This window comes from Oncorhynchus gorbuscha, unplaced genomic scaffold (genome assembly GCF_021184085.1).
Source record: "Oncorhynchus gorbuscha isolate QuinsamMale2020 ecotype Even-year unplaced genomic scaffold, OgorEven_v1.0 Un_scaffold_1165, whole genome shotgun sequence".
In the NCBI taxonomy this organism is placed as follows: domain Eukaryota; kingdom Metazoa; phylum Chordata; class Actinopteri; order Salmoniformes; family Salmonidae; genus Oncorhynchus; species Oncorhynchus gorbuscha.
In genome coordinates, this window is record NW_025746028.1 from 99500 (window position 1) to 120000 (window position 20501).

The 20501-nt window shown below is 48.8% G+C and overlaps 1 pseudogene; it reads left to right on the forward strand.

The window, feature by feature from the left end:
- Positions 1–20501, forward strand: part of LOC124021692 — a 132048-nt pseudogene that overhangs the window by 96354 nt on the left and 15193 nt on the right.

Here is a 20501-nt window from a genome sequence, read left to right on the forward strand (position 1 = left end):
ATCACCAGGTTAGAACAGACACTGTCTCCACATCACCAGGTTAGAACAGACACTGTCTCCACATCACCAGGTTAGAACAGACACTGTCTCCACATCACCAGGTTAGAACAGACACTGTCTCCACATCACCAGGTTAGAACAGACACTGTCTCCACATCACCAGGTTAGAACAGGGGAACAGACACTGTCTCCACATCACCAGGTTAGAACAGGGGAACAGACACTGTCTCCACATCACCAGGTTAGAACAGACACTGTCTCCACATCACCAGGTTAGAACAGGGGAACAGACACTGTCTCCACATCACCAGGTTAGAACAGGGGAACAGACACTGTCTCCACATCACCAGGTTAGAACAGGGGAACAGACACTGTCTCCACATCACCAGGTTAGAACAGACACTGTCTCCACATCACCAGGTTAGAACAGACACTGTCTCCACATCACCAGGTTAGAACAGACACTGTCTCCACATCACCAGGTTAGAACAGGGGAACAGACAGGCAGTAGGGTTCATGTTAATTGGTTATATTTCAGGATGTTGTGGGTCCAGTACTGGGAACAGACAGGCAGTAGGGTTCGTGTTAATTGGTTATATTTCAGGATGTTGTGGGCCCAGTACTGGGAACAGACAGGCAGTAGGGTTCGTGTTAATTGGTTATATTTCAGGATGTTGTGGGCCCAGTACTGGGAACAGACAGGCAGTAGGGTTCGTGTTAATTGGTTATATTTCAGGATGTTGTGGGCCCAGTACTGGGAACAGACAGGCAGTAGGGTTCATGTTAATTGGTTATATTTCAGGATGTTGCGGGCCCAGTACTGGGAACAGACAGGCAGTAGGGTTCGTGTTAATTGGTTATATTTCAGGATGTTGTGGGCCCAGTACTGGGAACAGACAGGCAGTAGGGTTCGTGTTAATTGGTTATATTTCAGGATGTTGTGGGCCCAGTACTGGGAACAGACAGGCAGTAGGGTTCGTGTTAATTGGTTATATTTCAGGATGTTGTGGGCCCAGTACTGGGAACAGACAGGCAGTAGGGTTCGTGTTAATTGGTTATATTATATGTTATATTGCAGGATGTTGTGGGCCCAGTACTGGGAACAGACGGGCAGTAGGGTTCGTGTTAATTGGTTATATTTCAGGATGTTGTGGGCCCAGTACTGGGAACAGACAGGCAGTAGGGTTCGTGTTAATTGGTTATATTTCAGGATGTTGTGGGCCCAGTACTGGGAACAGACAGGCAGTAGGGTTCGTGTTAATTGGTTATATTTCAGGATGTTGTGGGCCCAGTACTGGGAACAGACAGGCAGTAGGGTTCGTGTTAATTAGTTATGTTATATTTCAGGATGTTGTGGGCCCAGTACTGGGAACAGACAGGCAGTAGGGTTCGTGTTAATTAGTTATGTTATATTTCAGGATGTTGTGGGCCCAGTACTGGGAACAGACAGGCAGTAGGGTTCGTGTTAATTGGTTATATTATATGTTATATTGCAGGATGTTGTGGGCCCAGTACTGGGAACAGACAGGCAGTAGGGTTCGTGTTAATTGGTTATATTTCAGGATGTTGTGGGCCCAGTACTGGGAACAGACAGGCAGTAGGGTTCGTGTTAATTGGTTATATTGCAGGATGTTGTGGGCCCAGTACTGGGAACAGACAGGCAGTAGGGTTCGTGTTAATTGGTTATATTTCAGGATGTTGTGGGCCCAGTACTGGGAACAGACAGGCAGTAGGGTTCGTGTTAATTGGTTATATTTCAGGATGTTGTGGGCCCAGTACTGGGAACAGACAGGCAGTAGGGTTCGTGTTAATTGGTTATGTTATATTGCAGGATGTTGCGGGCCCAGTACTGCCAGCTGATGCAGCCTCCAGGGGCCGGTATGGACGCCGTGGGACAGGACTCTCCTAAGATGTCCGCCGGTCAGATGCTGCTGGTGGCCTTCGATGGCATGTTTGCTCAGCTAGAGACCGCCTTCGGGCAGCTCACAGAGAAGGTAACACATCTACTTCCTCAATGTCCTCACTCTTTCTCAATCTCTTTCCCCTCTCAGCCTCAATCTCTTTCCCCCCTCTCTCTTTCTCAAGATATTTCCTCTCTCTCTTTCTCAATCTCTTTCCCCCCTCTCTCTTTCTCAATCTCTTTCCCCCCTCTCTCTTTCTCAATCTCTTTCCCCCCTCTCTCTTTCTCAATCTCTTTCCCCCTCTCTCTTTCTCAATCTCTTTCCCCCTCTCTCTTTCTCAATCTCTTTCCCCCTCTCTCTTTCTCAATCTCTTTCCCCCTCTCTCTTTCTCAATCTCTTTCCCCCTCTCTCTTTCTCAATCTCTTTCCCCCTCTCTCTTTCTCAATCTCTTTCCCCCTCTCTCTTTCTCAATCTCTTTCCCCCTCTCTCTTTCTCAATCTCAATCTCTTTCCCCCTCTCTCTTTCTCAATCTCTTTCCCCCTCTCTCTTTCTCAATCTCTTTCCCCCTCTCTCTTTCTCAATCTCTTTCCCCCCTCTCTCTTTCTCAATCTCTTTCCCCCTCTCTCTTTCTCAATCTCTTTCCCCCTCTCTCTTTCTCAATCTCTTTCCCCCTCTCTCTTTCTCAATCTCTTTCCCCCTCTCTCTTTCTCAATCTCTTTCCCCCTCTCTCTTTCTCAATCTCTTTCCCCCTCTCTCTTTCTCAATCTCTTTCCCCCTCTCTCTTTCTCAATCTCTTCCCCCTCTCTCTTTCTCAATCTCTTTCCCCCTCTCTCTTTCTCAATCTCTTTCCCCCTCTCTCTTTCCCCCTCTCTCTTTCTCAATCTCTTTCCCCCTCTCTCTTTCTCAATCTCTTTCCCCCTCTCTCTTTCTCAATCTCTTTCCCCCCTCTCTCTTTCTCAATCTCTCTTTCATCTTAAACTCATCTTTGTCTTGTTGTTCCTCTTCACTCCATATTCCATTTGTTTGTCACTTATCTCAGGCTATTCCTTTCTTCTCACTCTCCCGTCTCTCAATGATGTTATTTCCTCTCCTTTCCAGATGATTTCCATGGAGGTGCCGCCGGCGTGGCGGAAGGTGGATGTGATGCGTGAGGCGCGGGCGGCCCAGGTCCATTTCTTCCACAGCGGTCCTCACAGACATGTTCTGGAGGAGATCTTCTTCCTCAAGAGACTCCAAACCATCAGGGAGTTTTTCAGGCTCTGTGGATCCTTCGCTCAGACACTCTCTGGTGAGAATACTGATGGCTTTATAGTCTCTCTGTGTGGATCCTTCACTCTCTGGTGAGAATACTGATGGCTTTATAGTCTCTCTGTGTGGATCCTTCACTCTCTGGTGAGAATACTGATGGCTTTATAGTCTCTCTGTGTGGATCCTTCACTCTCTGGTGAGAATACTGATGGCTTTATAGTCTCTCTGTGTGGATCCTTCACTCTCTGGTGAGAATACGGATGGCTTTATAGTCTCTCTGTGTGGAACCTTCGCTCAGACACTCTCTTAGAGTGTAGAGGTGGCAGGTAGCCTAATGGTTAGAGCGTAGAGGTGGCAGGGAGCCTAGTGGTTAGAGCGTAGAGGCGGCAGGGTAGCCTAGTGGTTAGAGCGTAGAGGCGGCAGGGTAGCCTAGTGGTTAGAGTGTAGAGGCGGCAGGGTAGCCTAGTGGTTAGAGCGTAGAGGCGGCAGGGTAGCCTAGTGGTTAGAGCGTAGAGGCGGCAGGGTAGCCTAGTGGTTAGAGCGTAGAGGCGGCAGGGTAGCCTAGTGGTTAGAGCGTAGAGGCGGCAGGGTAGCCTAGTGGTTAGAGCGTAGAGGCGGCAGGGTAGCCTAGTGGTTAGAGCGTAGAGGCGGCAGGGTAGCCTAGTGGTTAGAGCGTAGAGGCGGCAGGGTAGCCTAGTGGTTAGAGCGTAGGGGCGGCAGGCTAGCCTAGTGGTTAGAGCGTGGGGGCGGCAGGGTAGCCTAGTAGTTAGAGCGTGGGGGCGGCAGGGTAGCCTAGTGGTTAGAGCGTGGAGGCGGCAGGGTAGCCTAGTGGTTAGAGCGTGGAGGCGGCAGGGTAGCCTAGTGGTTAGAGCGTGGGGGCGGCAGGGTAGCCTAGTGGTTAGAGCGTGGGGGCGGCAGGGTAGCCTAGTGGTTAGAGCGTGGGGGCGGCAGGGTAGCCTAGTGGTTAGAGCGTGGGGGCGGCAGGGTAGCCTAGTGGTTAGAGCGTGGGGGCGGCAGGGTAGCCTAGTGGTTAGAGCGTGGGGGCGGCAGGGTAGCCTAGTGGTTAGAGCGTGGGGGCGGCAGGGTAGCCTAGTGGTTAGAGCGTGGGGGCGGCAGGGTAGCCTAGTGGTTAGAGCGTGGGGGCGGCAGGGTAGCCTAGTGGTTAGAGCGTGGGGGCGGCAGGGTAGCCTAGTGGTTAGAGCGTGGGGGCGGCAGGGTAGCCTAGTGGTTAGAGCGTGGGGGCGGCAGGGTAGCCTAGTGGTTAGAGCGTGGGGGCGGCAGGGTAGCCTAGTGGTTAGAGCGTGGGGGCGGCAGGGTAGCCTAGTGGTTAGAGCGTGGGGGCGGCAGGGTAGCCTAGTGGTTAGAGCGTGGGGGCGGCAGGGTAGCCTAGTGGTTAGAGCGTGGGGCGGCAGGGTAGCCTAGTGGTTAGAGCGTGGGGGCGGCAGGGTAGCCTAGTGGTTAGAGCGTAGGGGCGGCAGGGTAGCCTAGTGGTTAGAGCGTAGGGGAGGCAGGGTAGCCTAGTGGTTAGAGCGTGGGGGCGGCAGGGTAGCCTAGTGGTTAGAGCGTAGGGGCGGCAGGGTAGCCTAGTGGTTAGAGCGTGGGGGCGGCAGGGTAGCCTAGCGGTTAGAGCGTGGGGGCGGCAGGGTAGCCTAGCGGTTAGAGCGTAGGGGCGGCAGGGTAGCCTAGCGGTTAGAGCGTTGGACTAGTAACCGGAAGGTTGCAAGTTCAAACCCCCGAGCTGACAAGGTACAAATCTGTCGTTCTGCCCCTGAACAGGCAGTTAACCCCACTGTTCCCAGGCCGTCATTGAAAATAAGAATTTGTTCTTAACCGACTTGCCTAGTTTAATAAATGTCAAATAAAAACAGATACTTATCAGGATATTATTATTGACAATATATCTTAGTTTTGACGATCACTCGTTGTCTGGTCCTGCTCCACAACTTTTGGATTTTCTCTCTTGTTCTCCAACCGTCTAAAATGAGCCAGTTGGTTTTCAGCACCGCTGTCTCCATGGCTTCTGTCACCATGGCTTCTGTCTCCGCGGCTTCTGTCTCCCTGGCTTCTGTCTCCCTGGCTTCTGTCTCCGCGGCTTCTGTCTCCCTGGCTTCTGTCTCCGCGGCTTCTGTCTCCCTGGCTTCTGTCTCCCTGGCTTCTGTCTCCCTGGCTTCTGTCTCCATGGCTTCTGTCTCCCTGGCTTCTGTCTCCCTGGCTTCTGTCACCATGGCTTCTGTCACCATGGCTTCTGTCACCATGGCTTCTGTCACCATGGCTTCTGTCACCATGGCTTCTGTCACCATGGCTTCTGTCACCGCGGCTTCTGTCTCCGCGGCTTCTGTCTCCGCGGCTTCTGTCTCCGCGGCTTCTGTCTCCGCGGCTTCTGTCTCCGCGGCTTCTGTCTCCGCGGCTTCTGTCTCCGCGTCTTCTGTCTCCGCGTCTTCTGTCTCCGCGTCTTCTGTCTCCGCGTCTTCTGTCTCCGCGTCTTCTGTCTCCGCGTCTTCTGTCTCCGCGTCTTCTGTCTCCGCGTCTTCTGTCTCCGCGTCTTCTGTCTCCGCGTCTTCTGTCTCCGCGTCTTCTGTCTCCGCGGCTTCTGTCTCCGCGGCTTCTGTCTCCGCGGCTTCTGTCTCCGCGTCTTCTGTCTCCTCGTCCTCTGTCTCCGCGTCTGATCTAATCTTGTTTTCTCATGACTCTCTCTCGTCTCTCTGCAGCAGACGTATAGTCAGCAGTATGTTTGGAACATCGAATCACAAATAGAAATCACTATCGAAGAGCAATCCATATAGAATCGCTATCGAAGAGCAATCCATATAGAATCACTATCGAAGAGCAATCCATATAGAATCACTATCGAAGAGCAATCCATATAGAATCACTATCGAAGAGCAATCCATATAGAATCACTATCGAAGAGCAATCCATATAGAATCACTATCAAATAGTAATCCATATAGAATCACTATCGAAGAGCAATCCATATAGAATCACTATCAAATAGTAATCCATATAGAATCACTATCGAAGAGCAATCCATATAGGATCGTAGGAATCTAAATACGTATCGTATCGCCACCTAAGTATCATGATAATATTGTATTGCGACGTCCCTGGCAATTCCCAGCCTTATGAAACGGTATCTGAAACATTATATATATATATAGTGCGTTTGACCCCCTCTCTCTCCCCCCTCCCTCCCTCCCTCCCTCCCAGGTACGTGCCCCCCAGTGTCTGAGGACCCTCCTCCCTCCAACGGCCCAGTAGTGGGTCTGGGGGGTGTAGGTCTACCAGGGAAGCCCGTGTTCCGGGGGGCGGCGGCGGCGGTGGTAGTGAGCGAGGAGCAGATGACCCGGCCCATCAAGGCGTTCACAGCAGAGTTTGTCCGTCAGATGCTGATTGGTCTTCCCACCCAGACCCTGGGTCTGTCTCTCTGCAGCACTCTGTCCGCCCTGGGTCTGGATCTCACCGCGCAGGTGGAGGCCAAGGACTTCGGAGCCGACGGCAAGGTGGGAAGGAGGCCGTGTTACGGACCTGATCCATCAAGATGTTATGTCGTCTTCATACATGTTTAGTTCTGATTTTAAACGTGTGGTTGTTAATTGTCCAGGTGTCGCTGGATGAGTTGTGTAAGCAGACGGTGGTGCAGGGTCTGGGCGCAGGCCGTATGTCTCAGCTGCTACTGAACAGAGGCACGGTGCTGGCGTCATCCTACGACACGGCCTGGAAGAAACTGGACCTGCTCAGACGCCTGGAGACCAGCCTGGACGCTGCCAAGGTCTCCCTGCAACGCACCCAGCTACACATCACCATGTTCCAGGTGAGAGGAGGGGGGTTTAACCCTGTCCTGTCTCTGTGAGAGGAGGGGGGTTTAACCCTGTCCTGTCTCTGTGAGAGGAGGGGGGGTTAACACTGTCCTGTCTCTGTGTGTCCCAGTGTGAGAGGAGGGGTGGGGGTTAACCCTGTCCTGTCTCTGTGTGTCCCAGTGTGAGAGGAGGGGTGGGGGTTAACCCTGTCCTGTCTCTGTGTGAGCGGAGGGGGTGGGGGTTAACCCTGTCCTGTCTCTGTGTGTCCCAGTGTGAGAGGAGGGGGTGGGGGTTAACCCTGTCCTGTCTCTGTGTGTCCTAGTGTGAGAGGAGGGTAGGGGGTTAACCCTGTCCTGTCTCTGTGTGAGAGGAGGGGGGTGGGGGTTAACCCTGTCCTGTCTCTGTGTGAGAGGAGGGGTGGGGGTTAACCCTGTCCTGTCTCTGTGTGAGAGGAGGGGTGGGGGTTAACCCTGTCCTGTCTCTGTGTGAGAGGAGGGGGTGGGGGTTAACCCTGTCCTTTCTCTGTGTGTCCCAGTGTGAGAGGCGGGGGTGGGGGTTAACCCTGTCCTGTCTCTGTGTGTCCTAGTGTGAGAGGAGGGTAGGGGGTTAACCCTGTCCTGTCTCTGTGTGAGAGGAGGGGGTGGGGGTTAACCCTGTCCTGTCTCTGTGTGAGAGGAGGGGTGGGGGTTAACCCTGTCCTGTCTCTGTGTGAGAGGAGGGGTGGGGGTTAACCCTGTCCTGTCTCTGTGTGAGAGGAGGGGGGTGGGGGTTAACCCTGTCCTGTCTCTGTGTGAGAGGAGGGGTGGGGTTAACCCTGTCCTGTCTCTGTGTAGCCCAGTGGCAGCATGAAGACTTGATAGGTCCTAGGACCCTGTGTGTGTGTGTGTGTGTGTGTGTGTGTGTGTGTGTGTGTGTGTGTGTGTGTGTGTGTGTGTGTGTGTGTGTGTGTGTGTGTGTGTGTGTGTGTGTGTGTGTGTGTGTGTGTGTGTGTGTGTGTTAAAGGGATAGTCCACCCCCAGGAATATAAATCATGAAACTCCTGTGAATTTGGTAAAAGCCTGTGTTGTATCAGGGGGTTAAATAACATGATTTAACCACTAAGTGGTCCGTTTGAGAAATCAAGAAATCGTGTAGGAACATGTCATAGCTACACTATATATATATATATATATATACACACACACGAGTATGTGGGACACCCATTAGAATGTGTGGATTCGGCTATTTAAGCCACACCCTGTTGCTGACAGGTGTATAAAATCAAGCACACCGCCATGCAATCTCCACAGACAAACATTGGCAGTAGAATGACCTTACTGAAGAGTTCAGTGACTTTCAAAGTGGCACCGTCATAGGATGCCACATTTCCAACAAGTCAGTTTGTAAAACTTCTGCCCTGCTAGAGCTGACCCTGTTAACTGTGAGTGCTGTTATTGTGAAGTGGAAACCTCTAGGAGCAACAACGGCTCAGCCGCGAAGTGGTAGGCCACACAAGCTCCCAGAACAGGACTGCAGAGTGCTGAAGCGCGTAGCTCTTAAGAATCGTCAGTCCTCTGTTGCAACACTCACTGCTGAGTTCCCAACTGCCTTCTGGAAGCAACATCGGCACAAGAACTGTTCGTCGAGAGCTTCATGAAATGGGTTTCCATGGCCGAGCAGGCACATACAAGCCTAAGATCACTGCTCAATGTCAAGCGTCGGCTGGAGTGGTGTGAAGCTCACTGCCTCTAGAGCAGTGGAAAGGTTTTCTCTGGAGTGATGAATCACGCTTCACCATCTGTCAGTCCGACGGACTAATCTGGGTTTGGTGGATGCCAGGAGAACGCTACCTGCCCCAATGCATAGTGCCAACTGTAAAGTTTGGTGGAGGAGGAATAATGGTCTGGGGCTGTTTTTCATGGTTCGGGCCCCTTAGTTCCAGTGAAGGGAAATCTTAACACTACAGCATACAATGACATTCTAGATGATTCTGTGCTTCCAACTTTGTGGCAACAGTTTGGGGAAGGCCCTTTCCTGTTTCAGCATGACAATGCCCCCCGTGCCCAAAGTCAGGTCCATACAGAAATTGTTTGTCGAGCTCAGTCTGGAAGATCTTGACTGGCCTGCACAGAGCCCTGACCTCAACCCCATAGAACACCTCTGGAATGAATTGGAATGCTGACTGTGAGCCAGGCCTAATCGCCTAACATCAGAGCCCAACCTCACTAATGCTCTTGTGGCTGAATGGAAGCAAGTTCCCACAGCAATGTTCCAACATCTAGTGGAAAGCCTTCCCAGAAGAGTGGAGGCTGTTATAGCAGCAATGTTCCAACATCTAGTGGAAAGCCTTCCCAGAAGAATGGAGGCTGTTATAGCAGCAATGTTCCAACATCTAGTGGAAAGCCTTCCCAGAAGAATGGAGGCTGTTATAGCAGCAATGTTCCAACATCTAGTGGAAAGCCTTCCCAGAAGAGTGGAGGCTGTTATAGCAGCAATGTTCCAACATCTAGTGGAAAGCCTTCCCAGAAGAGTGGAGGCTGTTATAGCAGCAAAGGGGGGACCAACTCTGTATTAATGCCTGTGATTTTGGAATGAGACGTTTTGACGATCAGGTGTCCACATACTGTTGGTCATGTAGAGGACATGGTTCTGTCACAGGAGATAATGTGTTATCATATATATATATATATATGCCATTTAGCAGACGCTTTATCACATTTCATAACGGTTTTAAAACCATTACCTTCACTCCAGATTGCTGTATCAGCCAATAGACAGTACCGTCATACTTGTTCTAGAACAAGTATATAATCAAGTTAATATCGTCATGACAACGTATATATGTGCTCAATCTACAGTGTACCAAATTATTTAACCATCTACCATCTCGTTATGGAGTCCCCTTTGTGTCTGAGGCACGGGCCCTTGTTGCCGTTCCCTGCACTGTCTCTGGGTAGCAGAGTTGCACGTTTGTGTTTTTACAGCTAGCTAGCTACTTCACATGCTGATATTGACTTTGGTATTATTCTGTGTCGCTACGTTTGCTAGCTGGCCAACCCCAGAGAGAGCATTGTATTGTGGGTTTTGTAGTTGACTTGAGCTGAAAACAGATTTTCACATGTTGCTACCAACCTTGTTAATTAAGACGACAAAAAAATTAAATTATTCGTTCACAAAAATAAATACTGTTAATCTTAGGAAGTAGTGTTTTAACACTTGAGCTGCAACAGATTTTCACATGTTGCTACGACGACAAAAATGAAATATTCGTTCACAAAAAAACATATATTGTTTTCACGTGTTATTGTTATTTAACACTGTTAATCATAGGACGTAGTGTTTTTGGTATTTACCCTTTAACCCCGTCCTCTGTCTGTGTTCCAGTGGCAGCATGAGGACGTGCTCGGCCCTAGGACCCAGCCGATGAGTGTGAGCCCTCCTCCTCGCTCCATCATCCTCAGTAGCATGAAGAAGAAGCTTTACAAACTCAGCCAGGACGAGGCGGCCATCGCTGCTGTCCAGGTCAGTCATCACCAATTATTATTTATGTTTTTTATTTCACCTTTATTTAACTTGGCAAGTCAGTTGAGAACAAATTTTTTTTTTTACAATGACAGCCGAGGATCAGTGAGTTAACTGCCTTGTTCAGGGGGCAGAACGACAGATTTTTACCTTGTCTGCTCGGGGATTCGATCTAGCAACCTTTCAGTTACTTGCCCAACGCTCTAACCACTAGGCTACCTGCTGACCAATCTGTCAACCTTGATAGCTAACTAGACCGTTACTCTTAGCTACTCCTGTAAATAAAATGCTCTCTTTTCTCTCTCTGGTCTGAGTCCTTTAATGACTGTGTGTCTGTGTTTTTTTAATTGGATCTGTCCTCTCCCCCCCCCTGCAGGAGAAGCTGGCATCACTAGAGGGCAGTATAGAGCAGCGTCTGAAGTGGGCCGGAGGGGCCAACCCTGCCCTGGCCCCGGTGCTCCAGGACTTTGATCTGACCATCGCAGAGCGCCGCGCCCTCGTGGCCCGGGAGAGCCAGCGTACCAGCCAGGTACACCACTCACGCTGCCCACCTTCTGGGTTTACGTCTCCACCTTCTGGGTTTACGTCTCCACCTTCTGGGTTTGGGTCTCCACCTTCTGGGTTTACCTCTCCACCTTCTGGGTTTACGTCTCCACCTTCTGGGTCTCTACCTTCTGGGTTTACGTCTCCACCTTCTGGGTTTACCTCTCCACCTTCTGGGTTTACGTCTCCACCTTCTGGGTTTGGGTCTCCACCTTCTGGGTTTGGGTCTCCACCTTCTGGGTTTACGTCTCCACCTCTCCTGGGTTTACCTCTCCACCTCTCCTGGGTTTACCTCTCCACCTCTCCTGGGTTTACGTCTCCACCTTCTGGGTCTCCACCTTCTGGGTTTACGTCTCCACCTTCTGGGTCTCCACCTTCTGGGTTTACGTCTCCACCTCTCCTGGGTTTACGTCTCCACCTCCTGGGTTTACCTCTCCACCTCTCCTGGGTTTACCTCTCCACCTTCTGGGTTTACCTCTCCACCTCTCCTGGGTTTACCTCTCCACCTCTCCTGGGTTTACCTCTCCACCTCTCCTGGGTTTACCTCTCCACCTCTCCTGGGTTTACCTCTCCACCTCTCCTGGGTTTACGTCTCCACCTCTCCTGGGTTTACCTCTCCACCTCTCCTGGGTTTACGTCTCCACCTTCTGGGTCTCCACCTTCTGGGTTTACCTCTCCACCTCTCCTGGGTTTACCTCTCCACCTCTCCTGGGTTTACCTCTCCACCTCTCCTGGGTTTACCTCTCCACCTCTCCTGGGTTTACCTCTCCACCTTCTGGGTTTACCTCTCCACCTCTCCTGGGTTTACCTCTCCACCTCTCCTGGGTTTACCTCTCCACCTCTCCTGGGTTTACCTCTCCACCTCTCCACCTCTCCTGGGTTTACCTCTCCACCTTCTGGGTTTACCTCTCCACCTCTCCTGGGTTTACCTCTCCACCTCTCCTGGGTTTACCTCTCCACCTCTCCTGGGTTTACCTCTCCACCTCTCCTGGGTTTACCTCTCCACCTCTCCTGGGTTTACCTCTCCACCTCTCCTGGGTTTACCTCTCCACCTCTCCACCTCTCCTGGGTTTACCTCTCCACCTCTCCACCTCTCCACCTCTCCTGGGTTTACCTCTCCACCTCTCCACCTCTCCACCTTCTGGGTTTACCTCTCCACCTCTCCTGGGTTTACCTCTCCACCTCTCCTGGGTTTACCTCTCCACCTTCTGGGTTTACCTCTCCACCTCTCCTGGGTTTACCTCTCCACCTCTCCTGGGTTTACCTCTCCACCTCTCCTGGGTTTACCTCTCCACCTCTCCACCTCTCCTGGGTTTACCTCTCCACCTCTCCACCTCTCCTGGGTTTACCTCTCCACCTCTCCTGGGTTTACCTCTCCACCTCTCCTGGGTTTACCTCTCCACCTCTCCTGGGTTTACCTCTCCACCTTCTGGGTTTACCTCTCCACCTTCTGGGTTTACCTCTCCACCTCTCCTGGGTTTACCTCTCCACCTCTTCTGGGTTTACCTCTCCACCTCTCCTGGGTTTACCTCTCCACCTTTCCTGGGTTTACCTCTCCACCTCTCCTGGGTTTACCTCTCCACCTCTCCTGGGTTTACCTCTCCACCTTCTGGGTTTACCTCTCCACCTCTCCTGGGTTTACCTCTCCACCTCTCCTGGGTTTACCTCTCCACCTCTCCTGGGTTTACCTCTCCACCTCTCCTGGGTTTACCTCTCCACCTCTCCTGGGTTTACGTCTCCACCTTCTGGGTTTACCTCTCCACCTCTCCTGGGTTTACCTCTCCACCTCTCCTGGGTTTACCTCTCCACCTTCTGGGTTTACCTCTCCACCTCTCCTGGGTTTACCTCTCCACCTCTCCTGGGTTTACCTCTCCACCTCTCCTGGGTTTACCTCTCCACCTCTCCTGGGTTTACCTCTCCACCTCTCCTGGGTTTACCTCTCCACCTCTCCTGGGTTTACCTCTCCACCTCCACCTCTCCACCTCTCCTGGGTTTACCTCTCCACCTTCTGGGTTTACCTCTCCACCTCTCCTGGGTTTACCTCTCCACCTCTCCTGGGTTTACCTCTCCACCTCTCCTGGGTTTACCTCTCCACCTTCTGGGTTTACCTCTCCACCTCTCCTGGGTTTACCTCTCCACCTCTCCTGGGTTTACCTCTCCACCTCTCCTGGGTTTACCTCTCCACCTCTCCTGGGTTTACCTCTCCACCTCTCCTGGGTTTACCTCTCCACCTCTCCTGGGTTTACCTCTCCACCTCTCCTGGGTTTACCTCTCCACCTCTCCTGGGTTTACGTCTCCACCTTCTGGGTTTACGTCTCCACCTTCTGGGTTTACCTCTCTGGGTTTACCTCCACCTTCCTGGGTTTACCTCTCCACCTCTCCTGGGTTTACCTCTCCACCTCTCCTGGGTTTACCTCTCCACCTCTCCTGGGTTTACCTCTCCACCTTCTGGGTCTCCACCTTCTGGGTTTACGTCTCCACCTTCTGGGTCTCCACCTTCTGGGTTTACGTCTCCACCTTTCCTGGGTTTACCTCTCCACCTTCTGGGTCTCCACCTTCTGGGTTTACGTCTCCACCTTCTGGGTCTCCACCTTCTGGGTTTACGTCTCCACCTTCTGGGTTTACGTCTCCAATGGCACCCTATTCCCTGTATAGTCAAGGTTTTCTGCAAGAAAATTGAGAAAAATTTGCCAGCCAGGGAATTCCCATGCTGTGGGGGTCCCTGGGAGGGGCATTTCCCAGGGACCCCGCCTCCTCGTACATGCTAATGCCTTGATTCACTGAAAATATATTATTTCAGTGTGTTAGTAGCTTTGGATGTTGTCTACGTTTATAGGATCAGGACTATTTTCTAAGTAAAAACTATTTTTTAACATTAAACCGGTCTTCTCTAAGATTAGTCATATTTACAGCTTTAGTGCAAGATATGAATTGCCACAATGATGTATTTCATTGGCTTTGTTACTGTGGACACTTAGGGTAAGGAAACCAATAGGCCTTTTTCTAATTTGGGTGAACTATCCCTTTAACAGTTTGGCCAAACAATAATTCACTGTGTGTGGGTTTGTCAGGGGAGGGGGCATGATGTTTGATTCAGAGTTGGTAGAGTTTCAGACCTGTCAATCAATCCACTGTGGGTGGGATTATTAATCGAGTCAGAAAACATTGTCTACTCTTTCGTATTAGAAAAAACTAAATCTAGTCTTCTCTTTCAATTTAGTTTATTATTAAACTAAATCTTTCAATTTTATGCAAAAACCTAAAAGATTGTGTTCTGTCAAGTAAACATGGATTCCCTATTGAGAAACAATATACCCCGAACCAAAATATAAATGCAGCATGTAAAGTGTCTCATGAGCTGAATGAAGTAAAAGATCCCAGAAATGTTCCATACGCACAAAAAGCTCATTTCTATCAACTTTTGTGCGCAAATTAGTTTACATCCCTGTTAGTGAGCGTTTATCCTTTGCCAAAATATTCCATCCACCTGACAGGTGTGGAATATCAAAAAGTATGGTCATTTCACAGGTGCACCTTGTGCTGGGGACAATAAAAGGCTGTAGTTTCGACACACAACACAATGCCACAGATGTCTCAAGTTTTGAGGGTGCGTGCAATTGGCATACTGACTGCAGGAATGTTGCCAGATAATTTAACGTTAATTTCTCTACCGTAAGCTGCCGCAACGTTGTTCTAAAGAATTTGGCAGTATGTCCAACCGGCCTCAACCGCAGACCATGTGTATGGTGTCGTGTGGGCAAGCGGTTTGCTGATGTGAACAGAGTGCCCCATGGTGGCGGTGGGGTTATGGTATGGACAGGCATAAGCTACGGACAATAAACACAATTGAATTTATCGATGGCTATTTGAATGCACAGAGATACCGTGATGAGATCCTGAGGCCCATTGTCGTGCCATTAATCCGCCGCCATCATCGTTTCATTACGATAATGCAGATTCCATGTTGCAAGGATCTGTACACAATTCCTGCAAGCTGAAAATGTTCTTCCATGGCCTGCATACTCACCAGACATGTCACCCATTGAGCATGTTTGGGATGCTCTGGATCGACGTGTTTATGACAGTGTGTTCCAATATCCAGCAACTTTGAACAGCCATTGAAGAGTAGTGGGACAACGTTCCACAATCAACAGCCTGATCAACTCTATGTGAAGGAGATGTGTTGCGCTGCATTGAGGCAGATGGTCCCACCAGATACTGACTGGTTTTCTGATCCAAGCCCCTACCGTTTTTTCCCTTCTCTTTTTTAAGGTATCTGTGACCAACAGATGCATATCTGTATTCCCAGTCATGTGAAATTCATAGATTAGGACCTAATTAATTTATTTCAATAGACTGATTTCCTTATATGAACTGTAACGCACTAAAACATTTAGAAATTGTTGCATGTTCATTTATATTTGTTCAGTATAGAATTGCAGGGGGAAAATGAAAATACAAAAGTAATTCAGGGGGAGGACCCACCAGACCCCCCTGCAATATCGTGCACTCCCACTTTTATACAAAGTCAGACCAGAATAAGGCTCTACTACCTATTGTTCCTGCAGTGAGGTACTCAACATCTTCATCGAATGTTTTCATAATTTACCTGAAGAGAATCGCTAAAAATCAGTAGTAGCCTACCAGTATGCACATTAGGGAGTAAATGAACAGCTCTCTCACCGATTCGGTTCACATAAAACATCCCGTTCAAAAAGAGCTGTTTGTTTTTGAAACAACCAAGTCACAAGTCTACACCGATGAGTCACTTCAGAGGTCACTGACAAGCCTCGACACGGGCTTCCAATCCTAGTTCAAAACAAACCAGATATTTTGGTTTTACGTGTCCCGACACGATACCACGAACATATAAACGACGTTCTATGATTTATGAATAGGAAATGCGATATTAAAGGATTGAATTATTCAGTCAGTCTCACGCCTTTTTATAAACGAGTCGACGCTTGCTGTTCTGGTCGTCAATCAAAGCACAATTACAAGACCTGTTACCCAACACCCTGGTTGTTTAGTCTTATGAAACACACGAGGAAAATGAGTGAATGTGCCACGATTTTAAACAAACGCCTGTGTGTCCGTGTGTGTGCTGATTCAACCGTCTACATGTCAGCCACCACATCCAAGGAGGTCACTGAAACCCTGAACGAGGAGTCGCAGTGTGTTTAGGAGTAGGTGACCAGTAATTAACTGGTCCTGATCCAAGAGATTTATATTTGGGACAAATCATTCCCTGAGCTGGAAGGAATGTGCTTTTTTTTAAAACATGGATAAATCAAAACTTCACCGTTCAACGCCTCTCCCCTATTTGACCTAAATATTTGTTTGTGTATGTATTGATATGTAGGGTTATGTATCATTTAAAAAATAAAATGTCTTTGGTGCTTGAGCTGTTCTTGTCTGTAATGTTCTGTATTCTGTTTCCTGTTTTGTGTGGAACCCAGGAAGAGTAGCTTCTGCTTTCACAACCGCTAATGGGGATCCTAATGAAACGCCGCAAAGACAACAAGTGGATTTCAACTCTTCGTTACCATGTAAACGTGACGTGTAAATTCATTCACAGGAGAGACGATGAAGACTCGTATCATGCTCTCCCTCCTCCTCCGTGAGAAGAAATTTGAGCGCAGCCAACCACAGTCTATAAAAATAACACCGGTACCGAGAGGCGGGGACAGAGAACAGACTGACAAAACGGCCGTGTTTCCCTGCCGACGCTCTGTGACTGACAGCCGACTGTCCTATCAACACGAGACGATACATAATATATAATATAATAATAATATATCGCTTAATCTGGCGGGAGAAGGCTAAACGGACATTTCTGACTAGTGATCCATACCGGTCATTCTAGCGGGAGAAGGCTAAACTGACATTTCTAACTAGACGATACATATCGGTCATTCTAGCGGGAGAAGGCTAAACGGACATTTCTGACTAGACGATACATATCGGTCATTCTAGCGGGAGAAGGCTAAACTGACATTTCTGACTAGTGATACATACCGGTCATTCTAGCGGGAGAAGGCTAAACTGACATTTCTGACTAGACGATACATATCGGTCATTCTAGCGGGAGAAGGCTAAACGGACATTTCTGACTAGACGATACATATCGGTCATTCTAGCGGGAGAAGGCTAAACGGACATTTCCAACTAGTGATCCATACCGGTCATTCTAGCGGGAGAAGGCTAAACTGACATTTCTGACTAGACGATACATATCGGTCATTCTAGCGGGAGAAGGCTAAACGGACATTTCCAACTAGTGATCCATACCGGTCATTCTAGCGGGAGAAGGCTAAACTGACATTTCTAACTAGACGATACATATCGGTCATTCTAGCGGGAGAAGGCTAAACGGACATTTCTAACTAGACGATACATATTGGTCATTCTAGCGGGAGAAGGCTAAACGGACATTTCTAACTAGACGATACATATTGGTCATTCTAGCGGGAGAAGGCTAAACTGACATTTCTGACTAGTGATCCATACCGGTCATTCTAGCAGGAGAAGGCTAAACGGACATTTCTGACTAGACGATACATACCGGTCATTCTAGCGGGAGAAGGCTAAACGGACATTTCTGACTAGACGATACATACCGGTCATTCTAGCGGGAGAAGGCTAAACGGACATTTCTGACTAGTGATCCATACCGGTCATTCTAGCGGGAGAAGGCTAAACGGACTTTTCTGACTAGACGATACATATTGGTCATTCTAGCGGGAGAAGGCTAAACTGACATTTCTGACATTTCTCATTCTAGAGAAGGCTAAACTGACATTTCTGACTAGTGATCCATACCGGTCATTCTAGCGGGAGAAGGCTAAACTGACATTTCTAACTAGACGATACATACCGGTCATTCTAGCGGGAGAAGGCTAAACTGACATTTCTGACTAGACGATACATAGGTCATTCTAGCGGGAGAAGGCTAAACGGACATTTCTGACTAGACGATACATATCGGTCATTCTAGCGGGAGAAGGCTAAACGGACATTTCCAACTAGTGATCCATACCGGTCATTCTAGCGGGAGAAGGCTAAACTGACATTTCTGACTAGACGATACATATTGGTCATTCATTCTAGCGGGAGAAGGCTAAACGGACATTTCTGACTAGACGATACATATCGGTCATTCTAGCGGGAGAAGGCTAAACGGACATTTCTGACTAGTGATCCATACCGGTCATTCTAGCGGAGAAGGCTAAACGGACATTTCTAACTAGACGATACATATCGGTCATTCTAGCGGGAGAAGGCTAAACGGACATTTCTGACTAGGTCATTCTAGCGGAGAAGGCTAAACGGACATTTCTAACTAGACGATACATATTGGTCATTCTAGCGGGAGAAGGCTAAACTGACATTTCTGACTAGTGATCCATACCGGTCATTCTAGCAGGAGAAGGCTAAACGGACATTTCTGACTAGACGATACATACCGGTCATTCTAGCGGGAGAAGGCTAAACTGACATTTCTGACTAGACGATACATACCGGTCATTCTAGCGGGAGAAGGCTAAACGGACATTTCTGACTAGTGATCCATACCGGTCATTCTAGCGGGAGAAGGCTAAACACTTTTCTGACTAGACGGGTCATTCTAGCGGGAGAAGGCTAAACTGACATTTCTGACTAGACGATACATATCGGTCATTCTAGCGGGAGAAGGCTAAACTGACATTTCTGACTAGTGATCCATACCGGTCATTCTAGCGGGAGAAGGCTAAACTGACATTTCTAACTAGACGATACATACCGGTCATTCTAGCGGGAGAAGGCTAAACTGACATTTCTGACTAGACGATACATATCGGTCATTCTAGCGGGAGAAGGCTAAACTGACATTTCTAACTAGACGATACATATCGGTCATTCTAGCGGGAGAAGGCTAAACTGACATTTCTGACTAGACGATACATATCGGTCATTCTAGCGGGAGAAGGCTAAACTGACATTTCTGACTAGTGATCCATACCGGTCATTCTAGCGGGAGAAGGCTAAACTGACATTTCTAACTAGACGATACATATCGGTCATTCTAGCGGGAGAAGGCTAAACTGACATTTCTAACTAGACGATACATATCGGTCATTCTAGCGGGAGAAGGCTAAACTGACATTTCTAACTAGTGATACATACCGGTCATTCTAGCGGGAGAAGGCTAAACGGACATTTCTGACTAGACGATACATACCGGTCATTCTAGCGGGAGAAGGCTAAACGGACATTTCTAACTAGACGATACATACCGGTCATTCTAGCGGGAGAAGGCTAAACGGACATTTCTAACTAGTGATACATATCGGCCATTCATAATAAACTGTATTTTTTTGTGAAGAATCAACAACAAGTGGGACACAATCATGAAGTGGAACGACATTTATTGGATATTTCAAACTTTTTTTGAAAACTGCTGTTCACAAATGCTCTCCATCCAACCTCACTGAGCTCGAGCTGTTTTGCAAGGAGGAATGGGGGAAAAAATTCAGTCTCTCGATGTGCAAAACTGATCGACATACCCCAAGAGACTTACAGCTGTAATCGCAGCAAAAGGTGGCGCTACAAAGTATTAACTTAAGGGGGCTGAATAATTTTGCACACCCAATTTTTCAGTTTTTGATTTGTTAAAAAAGTTTGAAATATTCAATAAATGTCGTTCATGATTGTGTCCCACTTGTTGATTCTTCACAAAAAAAAATATTTTTTATATCTTTATGTTTGAAGCCTGAAATGTGGCAAAAGGTCGCAAAGTTCAAAGGGGCCGAATACTTTCGCAGGGCACTGTATTTAGCCGACAGACGGCAAGGATGGAAACCATTTGTGTAGTCCACATCTTTTCACCAGGGTTCAAGCTAGTAACTGTGTTCTTCAAGTCTGGCCCTGGAGAGCTATTTAAAATTATATCTAAACTTTATTATTCCCACTACCAGTTCGCGTTCCTCAACTTTATTATTCCCAATACCAGGTGACATTCCTCAACTTTATTATTCCCAGTACCAGTTCACATTCCTCAACTTTATTATTCCCAATACCAGTTCGCGTTCCTCAACTTTATTATTCCCAGTGCCAGGTGACGTTCCTCAACTGTATTATTCCCAGTACCAGTTCACGTTCCTCAACTTTATTATTCCCAGTACCAGGTGACATTCCTCAACTGTATTATTCCCAGTACCAGTTCACGTTCCTCAACTTTATTATTCCCAGTACCAGGTGACATTCCTCAACTTTATTATTCCCAATACCAGGTGACATTCCTGTGCAGTACCATACTGAACTTTGAGGGCCTGCGGATGCGGACCCCTGAGGCCCTAAGCATGGACTCTGCTCTGTTTGAGCTGCTGAAGAGGTGCCAGCAGACCTGCTCCTACGCTGCCCAGTTCAACACCTCAGTCTCCTCCATAGAGCTACAGCTGCTGCTGCACAGACTGGTGAGTACTGACCGTTATCTACAGCTCCACAGACTGGTGAGTACTGACCCTTAGCT